Raw genomic sequence first — 27,108 nt, forward strand, 5'->3', positions numbered from 1 at the left:
CACGTGTTGCCACTGTGTGGCTACGTTGTGGATTCCTGCATGGGCATGGTGGTTCATTTCATCTATCATGGCATGGGTAATTTGGGAGTGGGTTCTGTGGATGGCTGCATGCTTGGATTGGGGGGCAAGGGGGATTAGGGTTGGCTTTCGGGACATGAGTCTATTTTGTTAGGACATGTGGTTTGTTGGGACATAAATCTGGGCCTGAGGCTCACTGCTGGGGTGTGGGGGTGCCGGGGGACATGAGTCGGGGGCTGCTTGCAGGTGCCCATCACTGCTGGGGTGTGGGGGTGCCGGGGGACATAAGTCGGGGGCTGCTGGCAGGTGCCCATCACTGCTGGGGTGTGGGGTGCTGGGGGACATGAGTCGGGGCCTGCTGGCAGGTGCCCATCACTGCTGGGGGGTGGGGGTGCTGGGGGACATGAGTCGGGGCCTGCTGGCAGGTGCCCATCACTGCTGGGGGGTGGGGGTGCTGGGGGACATGAGTCGGGGGCCTGCTGGCGGCTGCACATCACTGCTGGGGGTTGGGAGTGCTGGGGGACATGAGTCGGGGCCTGAGGCTCACTGCTGGGGGGTGGGGGTGCTGGGGGACATGGGTTGGTGATCACTAGTGGAAGGTGACATGTGGGCTGGCTGGGGGGCATGCCCATGGTGGATGGGCTGCGTGCGGGACATGACCACGGATGCAGGGTAGTCCCCTGTGGTGTGGGTTGCCTGCAAGGGTCATGGAGGGGGTAGAGGGCACACCTGGGAGGACCCACACTGCCAATTCATGTGTGGGACTCCCCACGCACCCCACTGGATACACGTACCTGCTCTGACAGCGAAATCGTGTGTGATACTTCCCACGTACCCCAGAAATAGACGTACCCTGCTCGCACAGGGCCGATCGAGTGTGAAAATTCCCGCGAACCCCCGAAATACACGTACCCCACTCGCACAGGTCCAATCGCGTGTGAAACTTCCCGCGCACCCCCGAAATACACGTACCCTGCTCGCACAGGCCCAATCGCGTGTGAAACTTCCCGCGAACCCCAGTAATACACGTACCCCGCTCGCACAGGGCTGAATGCGTGTGAAACTTCTCACGCACCCCAGTAATACACGTACCCCACTCGCACAGGGCTGTTCGCGTGTGAAACTTCCCGCGAACCACAGTAATACACGTACCCCGCTCGCACAGGGCTGATCGCGTGTGAAACTTCCCATGCACCCCGAAAATCACCTACCCCGCTCGCACAGGGCCAATCGCGTGTGAAACTTCAAGCAAACCCCCGTAATACACGTACCCTGCTCGCACAGGTCCAATCGCGTGTGAAACTTTGCGCGCACCCCAGTAATACACGTACCCCGCTCCCACAGGGCCAATCACATGTGAAACTTCCCACGCACCCCTGAAATTCACGTACACTGCTAGCACAGGGCCAATCGCGTGTGAAACTTCCCGCGCAGTGGGGTATGTGTATTTGGAGAGGCACGCGGGGAGCTTTACAGGCGTTTTCATGGGTGGGGGCCTGTGCGCCATGTACAGGATTTGTGCGCTGTACATGGTGCATGGGGAGGGGTTGGGGGCGTAACTGGCGCTGCTGCAGGGTCGCTGCGCCACTCTGCGCCACGGCTGGTAATGGATGTTGAAATCCATGAATACACTATGCGCGGAAATGGATTTTGGCACACTCGCCTGGTGCAGACTGTCGCACGCGCACACTGTGCGCCAGCTGTGTGCGCCACTTGTGAGCTGAATTCTATGAATTACCCCCATAATGATTACATACTTGATTAATTGTAAAACAAATGTTGTATACACAATGGGGGTCATTCCGAGTAGGGTGGTAAGGGTTAACGGTCACCGGTAACGAGACCGGTGCCGTTAAACCCTTACCGCCCTATTCCGAGTTCCCTTTGCGGGTTGGTACTTAACGCCTGCTTTTTTCAGGCGTTAAAAACCCAACCCGCAAAGGGACCTAGGCGCTAATTACGGCACCGTAATTTACGGTGCCGTAATTAGCGCCTTCCCCATTCCCATTGAGCCCTATGGGCCGAAAATGGGAATGGGGAAAAGCCCATGGTGAATGGGGAATTACCGCCCCCGCCAACCTTGGAATGGGGCGGTAATTCCGCCATTCACCATGGCGGAGTCGGAAAAATAAATTAGCGCCTTGGTTAACGCCAGGGTCGGAATGAGGCCCAATATCATGTCCGTGTGGTCTGCATTATATTGGCAGCACGATCCGCGAACTGAGAGTTCAGATCAGTGAACAAATAAATAAAGAAGACCCCAAATTACCTTTATCCGTACACTGGCAAAAATATAATCAAATGCGTAACAAGGCAGATATAAGGTTTACAGGGCTCATAACTATACCAAAGGACCCCAGAGGGGGATACCGAGGAAAAGCACTAAGAAAGGCTGAAGCCAGAATAAGCTGTAAATACAAAACTGTGACTTTAGGCCAAAATACTGACCACAAAGTTAGTGCATTTCTTTGATCGATGTAATAATTGTAATAATGGCAGTACTTACCAGAAACAGGGAGGGTTTTCATGACCACTTAGGGACATATTTGCAGTTGTGTATTCATTATGTTGATTCTGACAGTGGTATTTTGGGATAAACTCCTCTGATTGTCAAGAGGGTTAGTTGTTCAAGGTAGGGTCCTGTACAGTTAATAATATTCATAATTGTTAAAAGATATAAGAGTTTATGTTGAAATGTGCTTGAAGTGCAATCATTTATTTTCTATGAATTGCAATGAAGTTGTTTGTCCAATAAACCTTCCAGGTGCATGTGTCCACCAGTTGGGCATCATGTTAGGATTTAAATAGTTGATTTATGGGGTAGAACCCTTTCTGCGATACAGTACTAGTCTAATGGGTCATTATACAACAGGGCCGGATAAGGCTGGAGTCGGTTTTTCCCATGAAATTATCAATAATCACATGCAATATGAATAAGCGAAGTGCATATTATTAGACTCTGGATATATTAACAAGTTTGGCTACTAGGGGGCATACTTGCATATTTACATATGACACATTGGGCCTCATTACGAGGTTTCCGGTAAGCGAAAAACGATACCGGTAAAGGATTACCGGCATCGCTTACCGCTCCGGCGTATTCTGACCCGCCAACCCGCTATTAGCGGCACCCTAAATAACGGTGCCTCTAATAGCGTCATGGGTGCGTACAAGCGCCCCTTCGGGGAGCAAATACCGGCATGTCGGTAATAGGAGGACATCCCAACCCACGAGGAACTGCAAATACCAGCATCACAAAGCCGGTAATCACGGGCTGCACGATGGGGGGCATACAGGCATCGCGGACCACACGCAAACAGCAATCAGGAAACAAGCCAACTGCCACAGGTGCACGCAATCCCCACAGGTGGAGTCAATGGAGGCTGCTGAGCCAGTATAAAATGAGCACACCCACACACCACAACCCTTCCAACACCAAAATGCTACCACTAGCTGTTGCAATCATGGCACTGGAGGACATGCCAATATTGCTACAACTACAGCAACAACACCAACTACAGCAACAACTACAGCAGCAACAACAGGCAGCACAGAGGAGACGCAGGAGGAGAAGGAGGGTGAGACAGGCCCAGCAATTACCACCAGCACAGCCAGCAGTGCCTCGTAGGCAGCTACCAATCCCTCGCACCAGACCCAGCCCATTCAACCTAACCCCTGAGCAGATCCACACCCTGTACCGGTTGGACCGGAACACCACCAACACCATAGTGGACATGATACACAATGACATTGCCATCCCCCCGCTACTAAACGTGGTTTCTGTGCTCCACTTCCTGGCCACAGGCACCTATCAACACACAGTGGGCCATCTGCATGGCATATCACAACCACTATTTTCACGCATGCTGACCCAAGTGCTGGATGCCCTCCTGAAGCATGCAAGCACCCACATATCCCTACCACGGACTGTCCAGGAGATAGCCGACACCAAAGTAGGCTTCCATGCACTGGCAGGCATGCCCAATTGTGTTGGTGCCCTGGACTGCACCCATGTGGAATTGGTAGTCCCGCATGCCATAGAGGCGGTGTACCGCAATCGCAAACGATACCACTCCATAAATGTGCAGATGGTATGTGACTACAGCAAGATCATCACACATTGCTGCGCCCGATTACCCGGATCAACACATGATGCCATGGTACTGCGCAACTCCAGGATACCCCGTCACATGGAGCGACAGTGCTTTAGGGTACTTATGTGTAGGGATGCATAGTCCACCTGGTTGGGAAAGGGGGGGATGCATACTCCACGTGGTTGGGAAAGGGGGATGCATACTCCACCTGGTTGGGAAAGGGGGAGTGCATACTCCACCTGTTTGGGAAAGGGGGGGATGCATACTCCACCTGGTTGGGAAAGGGTTGGGATGCATACTCCACCTGGTTAGGAAAGGGGGGATGCATAGTCCACCTGGTTGGGAAAGGGGGAGTGCATACTCCACCTGGTTGGGAAAGGAGGGGGATGCATACTCCACCTGGTTGGAAAAGGGGGGGAATGCATAGTCCACCTGGTTAGGAAAGGGGGGGTGCATACTCCACCTGGGTGGCAATTGTCGGTGATTGGAGAATGCATGCAGAGCTAAAAACTCCAGACCTGAACCTCCCAAACGGAACATGGCACATCACAGGCACAAATTAAACAAATAATGCATATTGATGACAACAAGTAAGAGGCACAACCAGGCCACCATGGTGATGGCAAACAATGCATGATTGTACAGGATGCCAACTGTGCCAATGTGGCTAGTGTGACCATGCATAGTGTAGAGTAAACTGCTTGAATGGGAGGCTAAACATTGTCATACTACCACAGTACATCCACCTCAGCATGGATGATTACACCCTGCATCATCTATTGTACGCCATCCAGACTACCACACCTCATAACAGTATAGAATGCATCTAGGTGACTATTCAGCATAGGTACAAGGACATGTGCATGTCCACACCTAATAGCAGCCGCCATGACTGTGCTTCCTGAAGGTGGCAGCTCAGAGTGACACACACCTATTTGTGTTTGCTTGCAGGTGATGGAGGATATCCCTTGAGGCCGTGGCTACTTACCCCTGTGCGGAACCCGCAGAACAGCCATGCGTCAGAGAAATGCTGTTTCCTCTGCCGGGGGGTCGTCTTCCGGGTGGCCTTGGACATCTTCAGGGTTTTCCAGCACAGCAGTACACGAAAAGACTGGTGGTTAGGGAGGATGGCAATATATTGTGTTTTTAAAGATGGCCGCCGGCCCATTTCCAGTTCCTGTGCGATGACGTTATTTCCGGGTCCGGTTTTGCGAACCCGGTATTAGCATAGTGGTATTACCAGGCCGGTATTTAGGGGTTGCTCCTAGGCGGTGCCGGTATTGGCGGGTCCTGTGATGCCGCTATCAGAGGGTTGGAGGGCCTTTAGCGGCATGCCGGTATTGCCATTACCGGCATGGGGGTTCGCACACGCTCTCGCACTCGTAATCACCCGCTATTGGCGGGTTCATACGAGCACGGACCCGCTCTTACCGGCATGCCGGTAATGAACCAATTCTTACAGGGCTACTCGTAATGAGGCCCATTGTGTTTTATTGCCATTAAGCCAATACATTGGGCCTCATTCCGAGTATGGAGGTAGTCATGGCGCTATTTGCGCCATGACTGCCTCCCATACTGGTACTGTGTCCGATTTGGCGAGATGGGGACATACTGGTCCAGTCAGACCTTGTGGGTCTGGTAAATCCCCATTCACCAAACCATTTCCCAATCCCATTTCCTCCCCCAAAGGGCTCAATGGGAAGGGGGAAGTAGCTAATAACGGTACTGCAATTCGTGGTACCGTTATTGGCTCTGATTTCCCTTAGCGGTTCCCATCCTTAACCCCTGGTATAACCAGCCGTTAAGGAAGGGACCCGCTAAGGGAACTCGTAGTAGGGTGCAAAAGGATTACCGGCACCAATGTCCTTAACGGTGCCCGGTATCCCTTTGCGCCCTACTCGGAATGAGGCCCATTATGAATAAGTGAATCTCTGAGCATTAGACAATTGAACTATTATCAGGATGCTCTAGGGGGCATACTTATATAGTTACATGTGATATATTTTGTTTTATTATAATTAAGCCAATTAAGCCAATATACTATGAATAAGTGAAGATTTGAGCATTAGCTCAGTGAACTGTTATCAGGATGCTCATAAGATTGCTGAGCAGTATTTATACGTGAAGCTTCATGGGAATAAAATATTGCTATACAAGCCTGGCTCATAGTGGCAATAATGACACACTAATGATGCACGCAATACATTATCAACAAGTCAACTGTTTGAATTAGTATTTATCACTTTAAAAGTGCAGTGTTTGTTTTGTAAGCACACCGTGCGATGATGCGCACAACGTGTTTTAACAACACAACATGGACCTCATGCCATCATCATGCAACGATATGGTATGATATTATAGTTTATTTATATAGCGCCTATACACAATGGCCCTCATTACGACCCTGGCGGTAAGTGAAAAACGATGCTGGTAAAGGATTACCGGCATCACTTACCGCTAGGTCCGATTATGACCCGAGAAAGTGCAATTAGCGGCACCGTAGTTAACAGTGCCGCTAACAGCACCAAGCGCGCGGGCACGCGACCTCCCATGCCGTAAATACCAGCATGGCGCAAAGTGGGGAATATAACGAGTCAAGTGGACATGCTCTTAACCCACCATTCAAAGGCCGTAAAGTACCTTACCGCCATGGTGCTAATACCGCCATCGCGGACCAACCATAAATGGCCATGTGCAGTGTTCCCAGCTGCCACAGGTGCACACAATCAGCACAGGTGGAGGCAATACAGACTGGCCAAGTACAAAAGGAGCACACCCCACCCTTTCCCACACCCAATCACACTCCACAATGATTCCATTACGACTAGCAATGTTGGGGCTGGAGGACCTGATTGCAATGGAAGTGCTGCAGCAACAACAACAACTACTACAACAACAGGCAGCACAGAGGAGACGCAGGAGGAGAAGGAGGGCAAGGCAGGGCCAGCAAGCCCCACCAGAACAGCCAGTGCCACCACGCAGGCAGCCCCCAATCCCACGCTTCAGAGCCAGTCCATTCAACCTCACCGCTGAGCAGATCCACACCCTGTACCGTTTGGACCGGGACACCATCCCCACCATCGTGGACATGATACACAACGACATCGTCATCATGATTGAAACACCCACCGCCATCCCCGCCCTACTGAAGGTAGTGTCCGTGCTCCACTTCCTGGCCACAGGCACCTACCAGCACACAGTGGGGCACTTGCATGGCATTTCACAACCATTATTCTCACGTACGCTGAACCAAGTGCTCAATGCCTCCTCAAGCACACAGACGACCACATTTCTTTACCACGGTCTGCCCAGGAGATCGCAAACACCAAAGTGGGTTGCCATGCACTGGCCGGCATACCTGGTTGCATTGGTGCCATCGACTGCACCCATGTGGAATTGGTGGTCCCACATGCCATGGAGGTAGCGTACCGCAACCGTAAAATATACCACTGAATCAACGTACAAATGGTATGTGACTCGAACAGGATCATCACACATTGCTGTGCCCGATTCCCCGGATCAACCCATGATACAATGGTCCTGCGTAACTCCACAATACCATGCTACATGGAGCGACATGCAGGGCCAAGATCCTGGCTAGTCAGTGAGTCTCATGTCATGGCCATGGAAATGTGAAGTGTGTAGGTGATTGACATACCAATGCATACTTTACCTGGCTGACATGGGGGAGGGGGGGAGATGCATACTTTACCTGGCTGAAATGGGGGGGGGAGATGTATACTTTACCTGGCTGACATGGGGGGGAGATGCATACTTTACCTGGCTGACATGGGGGGAGATGCATACTTTACCTGGCTGCGGGTACCAGAGGTAATGGAGCCAGCTCATACCCTAAAGCAGCCCAGACTTTAGCTGACACCTGACCACATAATGCCAGATGTAAGCAGCCCTACCATGTGAATGAAGATGTGTCGCAACCATGACACAACCATCTGCATGTGCACTGTACCTAATCAGACCGCATCCACCTCAACAAAATGCACCTACATGCAATGACTTCAGCCAATACACAGCACCAAACACCATCAACTGAAATGCAAGTCCCCCATAACTGCGCACAAAGGAGTCACATACGGACATAAACATCAATACACCACTACACTGACACAGAGGCCCAAATAAATTGCATAACAACATTTGGAGTGCTCAGTGAGGTCATCATGAGGCTGACAGCTATGGTGCCATGATGAGAGCATTGATATCACGGGACATCTGCCAGATCACCAAAACAACTGCTATGGACTAACACAGTGGATGGGCACTCACAAGGTACTGTACCCCCCATGCATACAATGGTTGATGGCATGCAAAACAGTCCATAAGAGGAATACACATATAGCGGTCACATCGTGTGACTCCATTCGTGCATGGAAATGGGGTTCAAAGTAATAGATGAATGCATGCCATGGTGTCACGTCATGATTTGAAATCTGATGTCATGGCTGACACATACATTGTTGCCCACATACAGGTGATGCAGGCTATCCCTTGAAGAGGTGGCTCCTTACCCCAGTCCGGAACCCACAGAACCAGCACGAGGAGGACTTTAATCGTGAGCAGACATTTGGCCTCTTGAAGGTACGGTTTCGCTGCCTCAGCAGGTCTGGTGGGGCACTCCTGTACCACCATGAGAAGGTGGCAAAGATCATCATGGCATGTGTAATGCTACACAATATGTGCATCAGACGGAATGTGCCCCTGCCCCCTGATGCTGAACTGCAACCACCTGACGATGAGGATGAGGAGGGTGGGGATGAGGTAGCACCACAGGGAGGAAGCGATGCACAGGAGGGACGTGCAATGCGTCAGACTCTCATTAACCAATGCTTCTAGCACACATGGACGGTGGGTGTCACATGGAGATGGCACTTGGGGCACTGTGTGTGTCTGGGACATGCACACTGTGGACTGTTCACCAATAAAGCACACGTACACAATGAGCAATGTCCACACATGTGATTTGTGCATAACCAAAAAGTGTATTGAAATTGTGATTTGAATGAACACACCCAATCCCCCCCTCAACTCCCCAACACACCCCATCCCCATCCCCCTCAACTCCCCAACACACCCCATCTCCCCTCCCCCCTCAACTCCCCACAAAAGTGTGTGGATGCCTGTGGTCAAGTGCATCATGTGGGATTGTTCCACTGGGTGGCCTCTATTGGCACCCCCCTCTCCCGGCACCCGGGGCACCCCTTCCTGTACTCTGCAGGTTCTTGGCTGATCTGCGGACGGGGCTGGATGGGGCAGAACTGGCAGTCGAGGAGGTACTTGGCTGCTCACAAGGATGCATGTCCCTCGTAGTTTGAACAAGCTCCGAGAGCATGTGCCGCACCATGGCGAATTTTGCACAGATATCCTTGGAGGGGGATTCTATGGCTGCCTTCACAGTTTCTGCACATTGTTGCATTTCCGCCCTTGCACTTCCACATTCGGCCACATGCTGATTCAAGAGTGAGGACATTTGTTGTTGGCATGTGATGATTTGTTCCATCGACTCCTGTTTTTTTTGGTATAAGGATAATGCCAGTGGCGTGTCCATTGTGCTGCTCCCCTCCTGCACATCTTCCACTGGGCATTGAGTGGCTGACCAAGAGTCATCAGGGGATTGCCCCTGTATGCCATTACCATGCTGGCTGCATGGGGACAGGTAGAGGGAATGAAGGTGGCCAGTGGGGGGACCCACAACAGCATCAGCATCCCCTACATCATTGTCCGAGCTAGCTGCGGTGGCAGCAGTCTCGCCAATTGTGCTGCTTCCTGCAGACCCAGTGCCTTCAGTGGGCACCACTTGGTGGATGTTTGTTGCTGGTGGTACCATGCTGCTTGACTTGGTGCACATCTTTGCCCTGGTGGCCTGTGTTTTATTCGTAGATTTCGACTGCTGTGGGGGTTTGCTTTTTGCAGCAGAGGTGGAGGGTTGGTGTGTTGGGACATCGGGCCTGGCCTTCTTGGCAGGTGTGGTGGCAGTGTCTTTGTCAGCACTGTCCAAATGAGAGCCTGTGGTGGACCAAAGGAGGGAAAGGGTTAGTGATGGGTCTGCGGACATTGAGCAGGCATTGTAATGACTGCTTTCATTTTGATTACTAGATGGTGCACATTGGAGGCCGTGACATACAGGTTGTCTCCCTTTTAGGTGGTAGAAGCATGGAGGCATGTGGGTGCCTACAGTAAGGGTGTGCCTACTGCATGTGTACAAGGTGGAGGTCAGAACTGCCTGTAGGCAGTCTTCTGCTAATGCGTCACGTTAACCCTGTCAGGCATCATTGCACTTCCCAAAAATCTGGACTTCAGTGAGTTTGGCCTAGCTGGATTTAAGGCACCTACCTGCGTCACCTGATGTCAGGGCTTCTCTCTGCATTTCTCCGACCCCCTCTATGCTCTCTGTGGCAATGGTTGCGGCACATATCTCCTCCCACGGCTGCATTTTGATTGGTGACTCTGCTCCTCCACCAGTTGCCATGCCCAGGTTTCTGTTCGCAGACAGTATACTCCTTACGCGGAGCTGTAGAACATCCCACCTTTTCATGCACTGTCTTGCATTGCGGTGTGTTGCGCCAATTGCACTGACCCTCTGTGCTACTATGGCCCATATGGCCTTCTTTTGTGCAATCGCCGGCCTGGTCATCTCTGTCGAGAATACTACGTCGGCATGTTCTTGTAGTGTTTCAGCCAACATGTTAAGCTCCTCCCGAGAGAAGAGCTCCTGCCGCAGCCGATCACCACTTTTTTTCACAACTTTAGGCATTGTGAGGATTGATGGATGTAGGTGAAGGTTTGTAGAGGTTGTTGGGAATAGGTGCCCACTGGTTGAGGAGGATGGCAATGGATTGTGTTTTTCAAGATGGCCGCCATGCTCTTTCCCGTTCCTGTGCGGTGACGCAACTTCCGGATCCGCTTATTTGCGTTCACCGCTAATGGCGGTTCCCGCTATTTGCAGTCACCGCTATTAGCAGTGATCGCTGATATCGATGGCTAGGGTGGCGGACGTGCTATTTGCACAGCATGCGATCCCGGTAAGTGGCGTTTTTTGGACGTTACCGCCATGGCAGTGATTACATTACCGGCATGGCGCAATGCTCGTGCCCGAGGAGTCGTAATGTGCCGCTTTTAGCGGTATGTGACCAGCACGGACACGTTAATTGCGCCATGCCGGTAATGTCCGTTACTTACCGCCAGGGTTGTAATGAGGGACAATGTGTTTCAAAGCGCATCAAGGCAAGGGAGGGAACAAGGGAAAATACAATGACATTCTTACAGGCCATGAACAGTAAGGATGTGAAATTAACTATCGTACTCGGCCTGACGACATTTCAGATAGTGCAAGAGCTAAGACATAGATAAGGAAGGGAGGAGGAGAGTGGGAAGGAAATGGAAATAGACAGGCGACTACCATACTAGGCCTGACAACATTTCTGGTAGAACCGGAGAAAAAGGTGAGGGAGAGGGGTGCAGAAAGGGAGGGGAGGAACAAAACAAGCGACTATCATGCTAGGCCTGACGGCATTTCAGATAGTGCTGGAGGGGGTGGGTGGGGAGGAAAAAAACAGTAATGGGAGGGTGGAGGAAACAGACGAGGTTGCTATCATATTAGGTCCAGGGACAATTCTGATAGAGTAAGTGCATAGAAGAAAGTAAGGGGAGGAGATAGGAAAAGGGAGAAGGGAAAGGAGGAGAGAACAGAGAGTAAGCAATCAAAAAGAGTGGAGAAGCAAGAGTGGAGAGGGAATACAATTGCAGAAGTCAGTAGTAACACATAGGGCCTCATTCCGACTTAGGAGGTAACCACGCCGCTACTTGCGGCGTGGCTGCCTCCAGAATCGTTCCGACTCCAGCCTGGTAAATGGAGTAATTACCGGTCCATTCCGAGGTAGGAGGGACCGGTAATTCCCCATTCATCAGGGCCATTCCCCATTCCCATTTGAGCCCCCATAGGGCTCAATAGGAAGGGGGAAGGCGGCGATAACAGTACCATAAATTACGGTACCGTTATTGACCCCAGTGTCCCTTTGCAGATCCCGTCCTTAATGCCTGCTAAAAGCAGGCGTTAAGGAAGGACCCGCAAAGGGAACTCGTAGTAGGGCGCAAAGGGATTACCGGCACCGGTGTCATTACCGGTGCCCGGTATCCCTTTGCGCCCTACTTTTAATGAGGCCCATAATGTTGCATGCCAGGATACAAGATGAAGATGGGAACAGCATGATTCAGGGCCACCATGAGTACAAGATGCAAAGGAAGTCCAGCATGAGAGTTGAGAAAGAGTGACGCACCATGAATGAATGAAGTCCATAAAGTCAAATCCATCATTGGCCACAAGATGGAGATGGTGAAACCAGAATGTATCAGGACAGACTCCTGCAAAAGTTGGCTGGAAGAGGTTGAGGGGGAACAGCGTAGAAGAATCAAGCAAAACAGACAACACATGTGTGCAAGAAGGCGGGGGGGGCACAAGGGAACATCACAGGGGGACCACAGGGGGTGGCCATGGCCTGTGTGGACAATCATGTCAAAGGGAATATTTATTACTTGATGTTCCAAAATGGTGGTCTTTTTTGAAACGCGGACCACCGCGAGGTACATTTATGCACATATCACTGCGAATGATGCCATCTGGCTTGTTAAAGATTGACAGCCTCCACCTCATGTAAGTGAGGGTGCTCTCTTTTTTATTGCAGATATATGGGAGCAAGATTTTTCAATTGAGACAATATTATTGATTAGTAGGAACAAAATATTATATTATTATGTTGCAGAAATCGAACTGCTTTTTGCATTGATTTTCAAAGGAATTGAAAGGAAAAAAACACCATAGTCGCAATTGGAGGTTTCTGGTGGTAGTGATATATATGACTGTGTATGTTCTGTAATTAGCCTACTAGACCAAGTTAAAAGGGACATTCCACCAAGGTTCTCCCCTTTTCTGATTTATTTTTAGGAAATAAGTATTCCAATACTTAAAGCACTCGTGATGCTCTGAATTAAGGAAGTCGCTAACACAAGAAAGGGTGTCACCAGCAATTGTGGAGATTTATATTTTTGAAGAGGTAAGGATTAGACACTTTAGTTAGTGTTTATCTTAGACCACGATTAATTAGTATCCATGGATTTCTTACTATTTCAGATAGGTATTTATATCAGAGTCACAAGGAAAACATTATAATTCTGTTTTTACAAACTGCATGCCAATTGAGAGATAGAAAACCCAAACTAAATAAATAAGGTTATACATTTATAAGGTGTTCTTTTCGTGTAGGGTGGTACCGGAGTGGTGGACATGCATTAATGGTGGTTGAATTAAAAACTTAGGTAATAGAATATGTGGTGTAGGACACAGACCAAATACTTTTTTGATTTAGCCTTGCAACAATTTCGAGGCAGTTGAATGATTTGAGGCTTTTTGGTTTTCTTGTTTTCTCCTTTTTCTCTTGTAAACTTTGATGGATGTACCTGTGCATGGCTGCCTTCAAAATCATTCCAACTCCGGCCTGGTGAATGGAGTAATTACCGGTCCATTCCGAGGTTGGAGGGACCGGTAATTCCCCATTCACCAGGGCCATTTGAGCCCCCATAGGGAAGGCGGCAATAACGGTACCGTAAGTTACGGTACCGTTATTGACCCCGGTGTCCCTTTGCGGGTCCCGTCCTTAAGGACCCGCAAAGGGAACTCGTAGCAGGGCGCAAAGGGATTACCGGCACCGGTGTCATTACCGGTGCCCGGTATCCCTTTGTGCCCTACTTGTAATGAGGCCCACTGTATTAAGAATCTGCAGAGGATGTGTTTTCTGTAGAACTATGTACTGATCGAGTTGCACGCATAACATACTGAATATAGTGTGGTTGGTTTGAAAAAGAATTTGAGGATGCAGTGTATTAGGCATACATTTTCTTTTTTTCTATTTAGGTTTGTGACCCAAGGCAAGTGTCATTCCTCTTGACTGATACATGCTGATCACCCATCTGTCTAATTTTATGTCATTTTGTAAATATAGTTATTGAATTCAGGGACCTAGCTCGATGAAGGAGTAGCCCACCATCCCAATGTTTGCTAAAATACAAATATATCCTTGCCTTGGCTCACCGCCATAAAATCTACAACTCCCCTATACACCAGAAACTGCATTAAATCACATTTTTCCCACCAACAATTAATTACATGTTGCACATTTCAACAATCTCATTTTCCCTATCTCTCAAGTGTCAGTGCTGGAAATATTGTTACACAAATGAAAAGGACCCATGGCACATGGCATAATTTGGCCTGTCGCATTACAGTTAGTGCTAAAAGAGTTGTATACTTTAACACTCTACGTTAGTGTTCATTTCGTTTTTGCACAACACTCTCCATAGCTTTATAAAGGTTTGTCACCATGACCATGACCACCTGTACTCTTCCGACCAGCCTAAGATTTATGATTTTGTATCTTAGATTAAAAGGTTATGATATATTTTACTGTGCTGGCTTTCTATTTCTAGAGAGTTTTAGAATACAAAGGCCCTCATTACGACCCTGGCGGTAATTTGCGGACATTACCGGCATGGCGCAATCAACATGTCTGTGCTGGCCATATAGCGCTAAAAGCGGCATATTACGACCTCTTGAGCACGAGCATTGTGCCATGCCGGTAATGTAACAACCGCCATGGTGGTAAAGCACTAAAAATGCCACTTACCGGGCATCTTATGCAGTGCAAATAGCGAGTCCGCCACCTCAGCCATCGCTATCAATGATCACCGCCATTAGCGGTGACCGCAAATAGCGGGGATCGCTATTAGTGGTGACCGCAAATAAGCGGATCCGGAAGTTGCGTCAACGCACAGGAATGGGAAAGAGCACGGCGGCCATCTTCAAAAACACAATCCATTGCCAACCACCGCAACCAGTGGACACCTGACCCCCACATCCTCGGTAAACCTTCCTCTACCTCAATCCTTCACCACAATGCCAAAAGTTGTTAAAAAAAAAGGGAGAGCGGCTGCGGCAGGAGCGCTTCTCCAAGGAGGAGCTGAACATGTTGGCCGAAACACTTGAGGAACACGCAGATGTGGTGTTCTCCACTGAGATGACAAGGCCAGCAATAGCCCGTAAGAAGGCCATATGGGCAATGGTTGCACAGAGGGTAAGTGCAGTTGGCACTACACCCCGCAATGCACGACAGTGCAGGAAGAGGTGGGATGACCTGCGGCTCCGCGTAAGGAGCATTCTTTCTGCCAACAGGAACCTGGCCATGGAAACTGGTGGAGGAGCACAGTCCCCAATAAAAATGCAGCCATGGGAGGAGACATGTGCCGCACTCATTGGCACTGAATGCATTGAGGGGGTCGGAGACATGGAGAGAGGAGCCCCGACCTCATGTGACGCAGGTAGGTGCCTCAAATCCAGCCATGCCAAAGTCACTGAAGTCCACTTTGATGGGAATTGCAATGCAGCCTGACAGGGTTAACACAACACCTCTGCACAATACTGCCAACAGGCAGTTCTGACCTCCACCTTGTACACATGCAGTATGCACACCCTTCCCATAGCCACACACATGCCTCCATGTTTATACCACCTACATGTATGTCACTGCCTCCAAAGTGCAACATGTAGAAATCAAATTGAATGCAGCCATCACAATGCCTGCTCAAAGTCCACAGAGCCATCACTAACCCTTTCCCCCCTTTGCTCCACCACAGGCTCTCATTCGGACAGTCACGAGGAAGACACTGCCACCACACCTGCAAAGAAAGCCAGGCCCGATGTCCCCACACAGCAACCCTCCACCTCTGCTGTAAAACACAAAATCCCTCAGAAGCCAAAATCATCGGTGACAACACAGGCCAGGGCACAGATGTCCACCAGGACAAACACCATGGTTTCACCATCATCCGACACCCAGCAAGTGTTGCCCACCGAAGGCACTGGTTCTGCCGGAAGCAGCACAATGGGCGAGACTGCTGCCACCGCAGGTGGCTCGGACGAAGATGCAGGGAATGCAGATGCATTTGTAGGACCCCCCACTGGCCTCCTTCATTCCCTCTACCTGTCCCCATGCAGCCTGCATGATGAAGCCATACAGGGTCAATCCCCTGATAACTCTTGGCCAGCCACTCCATCCCCAGTTGAAACTGTGCAGGAGAGGAGCAGCACATTCGACACGCCACTGGCATCCTCTTTGGCCCCGAGAAACCAGGAATCAATGGAACAGATAATGCAGCGGCAACAACAACTGTCCTCACTGATGCACCAGCATGTGTCCGAATGTGGGAGTGCTAAGGCCGAAATGCAAAAATGTGCTGATACAGTGAAGGTGGCAATAGAATCCTCAACCAAGGACATATGTACGGAATTAGCCGCGGTGCGGCACGTGCTCAACAAACCTTGTTCAGGTTCTGAGGGACATGCGTCCTTGTGAGGGGCAAAGTACCTCCTCGGCTGCCAGTTCTGCCCCATCCAGCCCCGTCCGCAGATCTGCCAGGAACCTGCGGAGTACACGCAGGGGTGCCCCGGGTGCAGGGAGAGGGGGGGGGCAATAGAGTCCGCCCAGGGGGACAATCCCACATGATGCCTCCACACACTTTTGTGGGAAGTTGAGGGGGAGGGCGGATGGGGTGTGTTGGGGACTTGAGGGGGGAGGGGGATGGGGTGTGTTGGGGAGTTGAGGGTGGAGGGGGATGGGGTGTGTTGGGGACTTGAGGGGGGAAGGGGAGAGGGGATGGGGTGTGTTGGGGACTTGAGGGGGGAGGGGGATGGGGTGTTGGGGAGTTGAGGGTGGAGGGGGGATGGGGTGTGTTGGGGAGTTGAGGGTGGAGGGGGGATGGGGTGTGTTGGGGACTTGAGGGGGGAGGAGGGATGGGGTGTGTTGGGGACTTGAGGGGGGAGGGGGGATGGGGTGTGTTCATTCAAATCACAATTTCAATACTCTTTTTGGTTATGCACAAATCACATGTGTCGACATTGTTCATTGTGTGCATGTGCTTTATTGGTGAACAGTCCACAGTGTGCATGTCCCAGACACACACAGTGCCCCAAGTGCCATCTCCATGTGACACCCACTGTCCATGTGTGCTAGAAGCATTGGTTAATGAGAGTCTGATGCATGGCACGTCCCTCCTGTGCATCGCTTCCTCCCTGAGATGCTGCCCCATCCCCACCCTCCTCATCCTCATCGTCAGGTGGTTGCAGTTCAGCATCAGGGGGACGGGGCACATTCAGTCTGATGCACATATTGTGTAGCATTACACATGCCATGACGATCTTTGCCACCTTCTCATGGCAGTACAGGAGTGCCCCACCAGACCTGCTGAGGCAGCAAAACCATGCCTTCAAGAGGCCAAATGTCTGCTCAATCACCACACGGGTTTGTGTATGTGCACGATTAAAGTCCTCCTCATGCCGGTTCTGTGGGTTCCGGACTGGGGTAAGGAGCCACCTCTTCAAGGATAGCCTGCATCACCTGTATGTGGGCAACAATGTATGTGTCAGTCATGACATCAGATTTCAAATCATGACGTGACACCATGGCATGCATTCATCTCTTACTTTGAACCCCATTTCCATGCACGAATGGAGTCACACGATGTGACCGCTATATATGTGTATTCCTCTTATGGACTGTTTTGCATGCCTTCAACCACTGTATGCAGGGGGGTCCAGTACCTTATGAGTGCCCATTCACTGTGTTAGTAAATAGCAGTTGTTTTGGTGATCTGGCCAATGTCCATGTGTTATCAATGCTCTGATCATGGCACCATTGCTGTGAGCCTCATGATGACCTCACTGAGCACTCCAAATGTTGTTATGCAATTCATTTGGGCCTCTGTGTCCATGTATTGGTGTTTTGATGTTCATGTCCGTCATGTGGCTCCTTTGTGCGCAGTTATGGTGGACTGCCCTTCCAGTTGATGGTGTTTGGTGCCATGTATTGGCTGAAGTCTTTGCATGTAAGTGCATTTCTTTGAGGTGGATGTGGTCTGATTTTGTACAGTGCACATGCATTTGGTTGGGTCATGGTTGGGACACATCTTGATTCACATGGTGGGGCTGTCTACATCTGGCATTATGTGGTCAGGTGTCAGCTAAAGTCTGGACTGCTTTAGGGTATGAGCTGGCTCCATTACCTCTGCTACTCGCAGCCAGATGAAGTATGCATCCTTCCCCCCCCTGTCAGCCAGATGAAGTATGCATCCTCCCCCCTATCAGCCAGATGAAGTTTGCATCCTTCCCCCCCCTGTCAGCCAGATGAAGTATGCATCCCCCCCCTGTCAGCCAGATGAAGTATGCATCCTCCCCGCCCTGTCAGCCAGGTAAAGCATGCATTGGTACGTCAATCACCTATCCACTTCACAATTCCATGGCCATGACATGAGACTCACGAAGTAGCCAGGATCTCGGCCCTGCATGTCGCTCCATGTAGCGTGGTATTGTGGAGTTCCGCAGGACCATTCAATCATGGGTTAATCCGGGGTATCTGGCACAACAATGTGTGATGATCCTGTTTGAGTCACATACCATTTGTATGTTAATTGAGTGGTATTGCTTACGGTTGCGGTACGCTACCTCCATGGCATGTGGGACCACCAATTCCACATAGGTGCAGTCGATGGCACCAATGCAACCAGGTATGCCGGCCAGTGCATGGAAACCCACTTTGGTGTTTGCCATCTCCTGGGCAGTCCGTGGTAAGGTAGTGTAGTTGTCTGTGTGCTTGAGGAGGGAATTGAGCACTTGGTTCAGCATACGTGAGAATAATGGTTTGAAATGCCATGCAAGTCCCCCACTGTGTGCTGGTAGGTGCCTGTGGCCAGGAAGTGGAGCACGGACACTACCTTCAGTAGGGGGGGTGGCGGTGGGTGTTTCTATCATGCTGACGATGTTGTTGTGTATCATGTCCACGATGGTGGTGATGGTGTCCCGGTCCAAACGGTACAGGGTGTGGATCTGCTAAGCAGTGAGGTTGAATGGACTGGCTCTGATACGTGGGATTGGGGGCTGCCTGCGTGGTAGCACTGGCTGTGCTGGTGGGGCTTGCTGGCCCTGCCTTGCCCTCCTTCTCCTCCTGCGTCTCTTGTGTGCTGCCTGTTGTTGTAGTAGTTGTTGTTGCTGTAGAGCTTCCATTGCAATCAGGTCCTCCAGCCCCAACATTGCTAGTCATATTGGAATAATTGTGGAGTGTGGGAAGGGGTGGGGTGTGCTCCTTTTGTACTTGGCCAGTCTGTATTGCCTCCACCTGTGCTGATTGTGTGCACCTGTGACAGCTGGGAACACTGCACATGGCCATTTACGGGTGGTCCGCGATGGCGGTATTAGCACCATGGCGGTAAGGTACTTTACGGCCTTCGCAAGGGCGTTAAGAGCATGTCCGCTCGACTCGTGATGTTCCCCAATTTGCGCCATGCCGCTATTTCCGGCATGGGGGGTCGCGTGCCCGCGCCCTTGGTGCTGTTAGCGACAACGTTAACTACGGTGGCGCTAATTGCACTTCCTCGGATCATAATAGGACCTAGCGGTAAGCGATGCAGGTAATCCTTTACCGGCATCGTTTTGCACTTACCGCCGGGGTCGTAATGAGGGCCAAAGTCCTGGCTCTCATTGAGGACATGACCAACACACATAGCTCAGACATCCAAAGAGAATTAAACATATATGCTGTAAATGTATAATTACTATGCGTTATTTCATTTAACCACAAGCCTAATGCCCCAAACGTGTTACCGTATGACAATGCCATGAGAAACATTTACATGAATAGGAGGCTGTGTACGCATGCTCAATGATCTCTCAGCAACAGTCTGCACAAAATGCACCCATAATATATAACCAGTATAAAAATACATTTACATTTCATTTTTGCTGATCAAATTAGTACAGAAACAAAGACATTTTTCTTGTACCCAACGACCTTACGTTGTGTAATACAATCCCATGGACAGTGGTGAAAAACCATCTCATTGGAGAATAAAAAAAACTCCACATAAAAATGTATCTTTTTATATTTTAGTGAAGCATACTACCAATAATGTAACAATATGTGTGATAGTTCAAACATAGGAGATGGACAAGAGGACATGGTTATACACAATGTTTTATTTGAAATTAAATTGAAGAAACCTAGCTTAATCCATCAATTGACTACCGCAAACTACAAAACAATAAACCGGTACCCATCAGGAAATCTAACTAAGCACAAACACTGTCCACTGTCAAACTCTATGCTAGCCTATTTCCAACCTGCCACTATGAAAAAAAAAGATGTAAATAAAGAACGACTATGGGCCTCATTAAAAGTTCACTGGTCCGGAAACAACGGTGCCAGCAGGCTCACCTACACCCTTGTTTCCAGTCTGCATTCCGGAGCCACTGTGCCCGACAGGTCAGCGGCCACGGTAGGCAGACCATTCATGGAAGTTCCGGCAGCGTTAGCAATGGTGCCGGCGCTTCCGAGTCCACACTCCCATAGAGTCCTGTCGGACTTTATGGGAATGGGGACTTACATTTTAATGGTGCCTGACTTCTCGGGACGGTAGCACCGGCAGGGTTACCACCAGTCTCGTAATGAAGCCATACGTCTTACCTTTGTCTAAGGGTTACTCCCCCTTTTCAACCTTGTTGGTGGCTGGTTGTCTGACCCCATACACTCACAATGTTCTCAAAGCCCCTTCCAATATTATTTCTCAAAAAAGGAATCCAAAATAACACAAAAATGGGAGGGTTATGGGCTTTGGTAGCCCGGATGTAACGCTCTCCTGGTATCCACCGGGACGCCACCCGACTCGGATGGACTGCTTCCGACCTGGATTCGCCTCCCCTGGTTCGCGTTCTGCCAAGGATCTAGTCTGGAAGACAGGAGTTCTGGTTTAGCCCACAATCTCTCTATCTCGGGGCCCGCCTCCCGTGTGGACCCCAGCGATCCCCTTAGAGTTTTCCTCACCTTGTGTTTCGAATAGGTGCCCTCTGCGTCCTGCAGTTCTGTGCATGGGTGCATCGTGGATGGGCGCCTTGCTGCCAACTTAATTCACTGGCGTGGGCCCGAGAGTACAGGCCTGCTGCGACTCCGCTCTTGAGGTAAGTCTTTTGTTCTTAAATAATTTGTCCGTAATTGCCCTGGTTAATGTCCTCCTTCTCTCGTAGGTGCAGAAGGGACGATGAAGACGTTGAGCTGATGGAGAGGGCTGTGCTCGAGATGGTAAGTGAATGCGCGAAGCGCGGCACTATGTGCGCCTTTGTTATTTGGCTAACCTGTATTATTCTTCTCTTGCAGGCCGCCGTGATGTTCTTGGATGAAGAACGGCCGAAGGATGCAGAACATTGAGTGGAAGATGTCCGGACAGCCGTCGAGTACCAACAGAGAGTTTCGCTAGGTAAATGCGCTTCTGAAGGATGCTTTAATGAGGAAGGCGAACGCTTATTAATGTTGTCCTTTTCTTTCCTCCTCCAGGATGCTGCTTTCAAGCGAGGACGAGCTTCCGAGGTGACACTGGAGCGATCGAGGAGCTGGATTGCCAAGCAGGTAAGGATGGTTAATGGTGTTCTTCTTTTCGCCTTTGCAGGTGAAGGCCTGTAATGCTAAGGACAGATCACGGTGAACGTCACGCTACGAGTGCAGAGCAATGCGAAGCGTGTCCTGCAGCTTAGGTGTGGCTTAAATAGTCTACAGGTATCCCATGTGCCTTCGGGGCTGACAACACCCTAGATGCTAGACCGCATGGTTCAGTTTTAAACTGAACCATGTGGGGGCAGCCATGTTGTTCCATTCCCATTGGAAGCTCCATCTGCCATATGAGCCTGGTGCCAAAGGCGCCAGTACTGACCCTAGGAGAGTCTTGAGGGGCATGATTGGGCCCTTGGGGCCCTGCAGGAATGTTGTGATGGGGCTCAGAGACCCCAAGTACCAGGGCCAGAGGCTATGGCCATGACAGCACTCCCCCACAAGGCCCCTCTCAAGGTAGTTCCTCTGTCTGGTCCTGGCTTGGTGGGGTGCTCATGATGAAAACGTCATATTAAACGTGGTGCATGGAGGGGGGCGTGGCTTGATGGCTACGTGAGAGGACGCTCCTTGGAGGAGCTCCCGATGATCCGATCCTGATCCTGGAAAAAAGTGATGGTTTTTGGCAGACTTTCGAGCCCACAGTGCATCTAAAGGCGTATGAAAGTGGGGGGCACACGGTGCGTGCCCTCCCCAACGGCGAGACTGCATATTCAAGGAACCAGACCCCGAAGAAGGTGGCGATTGTGCAAAGGAAGGGGAGCACCCAAGATGGCCGCCTGTGGACAAAGGGCCATAAAAGGTCCGACGAACTGAGGAAGACAAGTTTGGTCGTAACGTGGGCGAGCCCAACCAGATAGACGGGTCGCATGCGCCTCGGGCTTAAGGCAAGAACATAACGGCGAGCCCCCACCTCAGAGGCCATGGGTCGTGGCAAGCTAGCAGAGTCAATCCAGGGTTAGCGAAACCTCGCTGCGAAGGGGCCGGCGAGCGACCCACGAGAGGGTACAGCGGAGCGCGTGGGCCCAATCGACGCACAAAAGATGTCTTCCAAGGTGGTGCGACCTCGGATCAATCAGCCTACGATGGAGACCTATGCTAGGTCGCCCTCGGGCGCGGAAGGGGGCAAGAGCAAAGATACCCCTGCGGCAGCGACGGACCCAGCGGGTACTATCCAGGAGGTGCTGGCAGCAATTGCCGACTTGAAGGTGGCCTGGGAAACGAAGCTGGGCCTGGCCATGAAAGAGTTGCAAGAGGGCCTAAACCTCAAGATAGCAGCGGTCCGAGAAGAAGTGAACCTGTTGCGCCAGGATGTGCGAACGATTGCGGAGCACACTGGGGAACTGGAGAAGGAGTTGGCCCCGACCGTGGAGGCGTGCAACACACACGCCAAGGAACTTCATGCCCTCGTGCAACGAGTGGGCAATTAGGAGGACAGAGCAGAGCAGGCGGAGGGGCGCGCCAGGCTCAATAACATTCGCATAGTGGGGGTACCGGAGGGTATGGAAGGATCGAACCCCACGGATTTCGTTGAAACCATGCTTTTGCAGGAGATTACAGGCGGAGAGCTGACCCAGGGATTCGCGGTCGAAAGGGCGCACAGGGCCCTGACCAGGATACCTGCCCCAGGAGCCCCCCCGCGGCCGTTGATTGCAAAGATCTTGAACTATCGTGACCGCGAGAAGATTCTCGAGTTTTTTCAGAAAGGGGGCACGATAGAAAGGGGGTCAGCGAATATAACAGCGTATCCGGATTACACGCTGCTTGTACAATGGAGTCGAATGAACTTTGGAACAGTGAAGAGGAGGCTCAGAGAGGCAGGCCACCGCTACATGTTGTTTTACCCCGCTAGGCTAAAGGTGATTCATAAGAACAGATCCCTCTTCTTTGAGATGCCGAGTAACGCGATGGAATGGCTGGGTATGCAAGGTCGACCACAGGAATCGGATGCCCAGACAGAGGCGAATGGAGATAAGTAGCACGCCGCAGAGGCACCCGTGAGGCCATAGCTATGAGATTGGGACTAGAATATAGTTTGACATTGTGCGTGTGTGGGGGAAGTCATGGCATCTGCCGGCGGGTCCCATTTAATTCACTTCTCCTGAATAGATGACTGGGAGCTCCTGGGGAGCGACCTCTGCACCCGATAGTGGTACATCTAGTTAGGTCACTGTTAGATTGATGACACCCCGCGGGGTCCTTGTTCTTGGTCATGAGACGGGTCCAGACGTGGGTAGGCCTGAGATCCAGGGATGGAGCTGGGCTATTGTTGGGGGTTGGTGGGGAGGGGGGGGAGTTGTGTGCAGTAGTGTGAGGTTGGGGAAGGGGGAGGGGGGCACAGTTCGTTAACAGAAGGGAAAGAGCCAGGAAGCGACCCTACATGGGGAACATTAATGGGAGGGATGGGACGGAGATAGACCGACTAGATGGCATCGGGTAATCTCAGAATTGTGACCTGGAATGTACGGGGCCTCAACAGCTACCTTAAATGTAACGAAGTAATGATGTATTTAAAGAGGATGCGCGTAGACATAGCCCTGCTGCAAGAGACCCATCTCACTAGGGAAAGGCTGGAGGTGGTCGGGAGGAAATGGAAGGGCACCGTTGTGGGGGCGGCGTACTCAGCGTATGCCAGAGGGGTAGTCACTTGGGTGGCGCCCCACGTGCTGTTTCGAGTGCTTGATTCTACGGTGGACCCAGAGGGTAGAATGGTGGTGGTAACGGGTCTCTTGGAAAACTGAGAAGTACACATTATAAACTTGTATGCCCCCAATAACGATACAGCAGCTTACTTTAGGACCCTCCACGGTAAACTTGGCCCCCTGGCGGGGGGTACGGTAGTGTGGGGGGGGGCCTTTAACTGTACCGTTGACCCCAGTGTGGATAGGTCCAAGGGCGGGGCAGGAAAAATGGCACCGGCGGCTAAAGCGCTGAGTACCCTACTGAAAGACCTAGGCCTAGAGGATGTGTGGAGAAGGCTGCACCCCACGGATGGACAGTACTCACACTACACAGCGCCACATGATTTGTACAAAAGGTTAGACTACATGTTCGTAACAGCCGGGATAGTGAGAGAAATAGAAGGAGCAGTATACAAAGCCCGAGTGCTGTCGGACCACTCGCCCTTGGTGACAGACTGGAGACACCAGCCCCCACGACCGCAGATCCCTACATGGAGACTTAGGACGAGGCTCTGCAGGATGAGGGGTTTCGGGAGGGCCTGAGGGACGCCATTGAAGAATATTTTGATACAAACACGGGAAGCATAAGCTCTGTGGGCACATTGTGGGAAGCGTTTAAGGTGGTGGTGGTTGGGATAGCTATCTCCCAAGTTAAGGGGCTACAGGGGGGGGTCGAAAGGGAGCTCCGGGAGGCGGAAAGGGAGCTAGAGGAGCTCACGCGTTGCGTGAGCACCGCTCATGATAACAGAACCAAAGTAGAGGAGCTACAGTTGTCCTGCAGTGCACTTTGGGATAGACTGTGTAGACTCAGCTACAGGAAATATACAGAGAGGATACACGCAGGGGGCAACAAGCCGGGCAAATTGCTGGCTTGGCTGTACAAGAGTGAGACCCCCCGCTCGGTGATTAGTGAGATTCAGGGCGAAGGAGGTAGCATATGCAACACCCAGAAAGAGGTAAATGAGGAATTCCTTAAGTTTTACAGACACTTGTATGAGGACACGGGGGAGGATGTGGGCCAAGACATACTAGACACATTGGGGGACATTGAGCTGCCCACCTTAGATGATCTAGAACGTTCTGAGTTGGATGCACACGTCACCTCGGATGAGCTGGAGGTAGTGATTCGGAACTTGCCGACTTGTAAGGCGCCGGGTTCGGATGGGCTGCCCAGCGAGTTCTACAAAACGTAACTGCAAGAGTTGCTCCAGCCACTGCTTGCCACTTTCAATGAGGCCTATGAGAAGGGAGAACTCCCATTGTCCCTCCGTGAGGCTGTAATCATCCCACTCCTGAAACCAGGCAAGCCGGCCGTGGAGTGCAGGTCTTACAGACCGCTGTCCATGCTCAACCAGGACGGCAAAATACTCACGGCGGTGCTGGCTAATAGACTGAAGAGGGTGATTAAAAAATTGATACACCCAGATCAGACGGGATATGTTCCGGGTAGGAACATCACCGATAACCACCGGAGGCTACACCATGTCATAGACCAAACTGAGGAGGACACGGGCGAGCTGGCTATAGTGTCGTTAGACGCGGTCAAGGCCTTCGACTCGGTACGATGGCCCTGGCTGAAAGCGGTCCTGAAGGGGTACGGAGTGGGACCCGGATACCTCAGATGGGTACAGTTGTTTTACAGCACCCCGATGGCGAGGGTCAAGACAGGGTCCACGGTCTCAGATTCTTGGCAACTGGGCAGGGGGACCAGACAGGGATGTCCCTGGTCACCTATGCTATATATACTGGCATTGGAGCCGCTGGCAATATGCCTGCGACAACAATATGGGGAGGTGGGCATAAACACTGCCAGTGGAGAGCATCTGATATCATTATATGCAGATGATATGCTCCTTTATTTGCACTACCCAGAAGAAAACCTGCAGTACATCCTAGAGGTGATGGAACGGTACGCCATCCTCTCTGGTATATCGGTGAACCCTGGAAAGTCCAGCCTGTTCCCTTTGGGTAGATATAGGAATGTTCCGGTGCAGAGGCTGCCTGTTCTGCCAATACCATGGCAGCCCATAACATTTAGGTATTTGGGAATAAACATTTATCACAAGATCGAGACAGAACACAAGCACAACACGGAAAGGCGATAGAGGGGTTTAAGAACAGTATGGTGTTCTGGTCCAGATTGCCCCAACCATGATGGGGAGGGCGGCCTTGCTCAAGATGGTGGTCCTGCCTAGACTCTTGCACTTCTTTAGGAGCCTATTCGCGAAACTTCACGGCGTGTGTAGGGGTTTTGTGTGGGGCAGCTCTAGGAATAGGGTGGCTCTGTGGAAGCTCCAGAACCCGTGTGACAGGGGGGGATAGGCCTGCCTAACTTCGAACTTTATTACCTGGCGGGGCAGCTGCAGTACGTGGCCAGGTGGCTCTCGACTGAAGATTCGGCGGAAGGCAGGCTCCTGCGCGAAGATACAGCCCCATACTTTCTGATGGAAGTGGTGTGGTTGGGCAGAGATAAACTGGTGGGTAAGGGGCGGCTACTGAGGTTGGGCTGGGAGATCTGGCACAGGACATGGAAGATTGGGGGGGACTCGGAACCATACTCCCAGCAGGCCCCTTTGGCGGCTCTGTGTGGGAGCGACTCTCAACTACTTGAATCAGTCCGCAGATATTGGGAACAGGTAGGCCTAGCCACCCTCGGGGACATATGGCAGGAAGGGGAGGCGGTGGACTTTCAGCGGCTGCAGGAAGAGACGGGAGTACATGGTGGCCAATATATAACCTACACTAGGCTGGTGAAAAAGACTAGAGAAAGATGGCCGGAGACAGTGCTCGCGGGGGATCCAGATGCCTCCCTGGAAACCATGTATG

This window comes from Ambystoma mexicanum, chromosome 7p (assembly GCF_040938575.1).
Source record: "Ambystoma mexicanum isolate Mex_15411 chromosome 7p, UKY_AmexF1_1, whole genome shotgun sequence".
NCBI lineage: Eukaryota > Metazoa > Chordata > Amphibia > Caudata > Ambystomatidae > Ambystoma > Ambystoma mexicanum.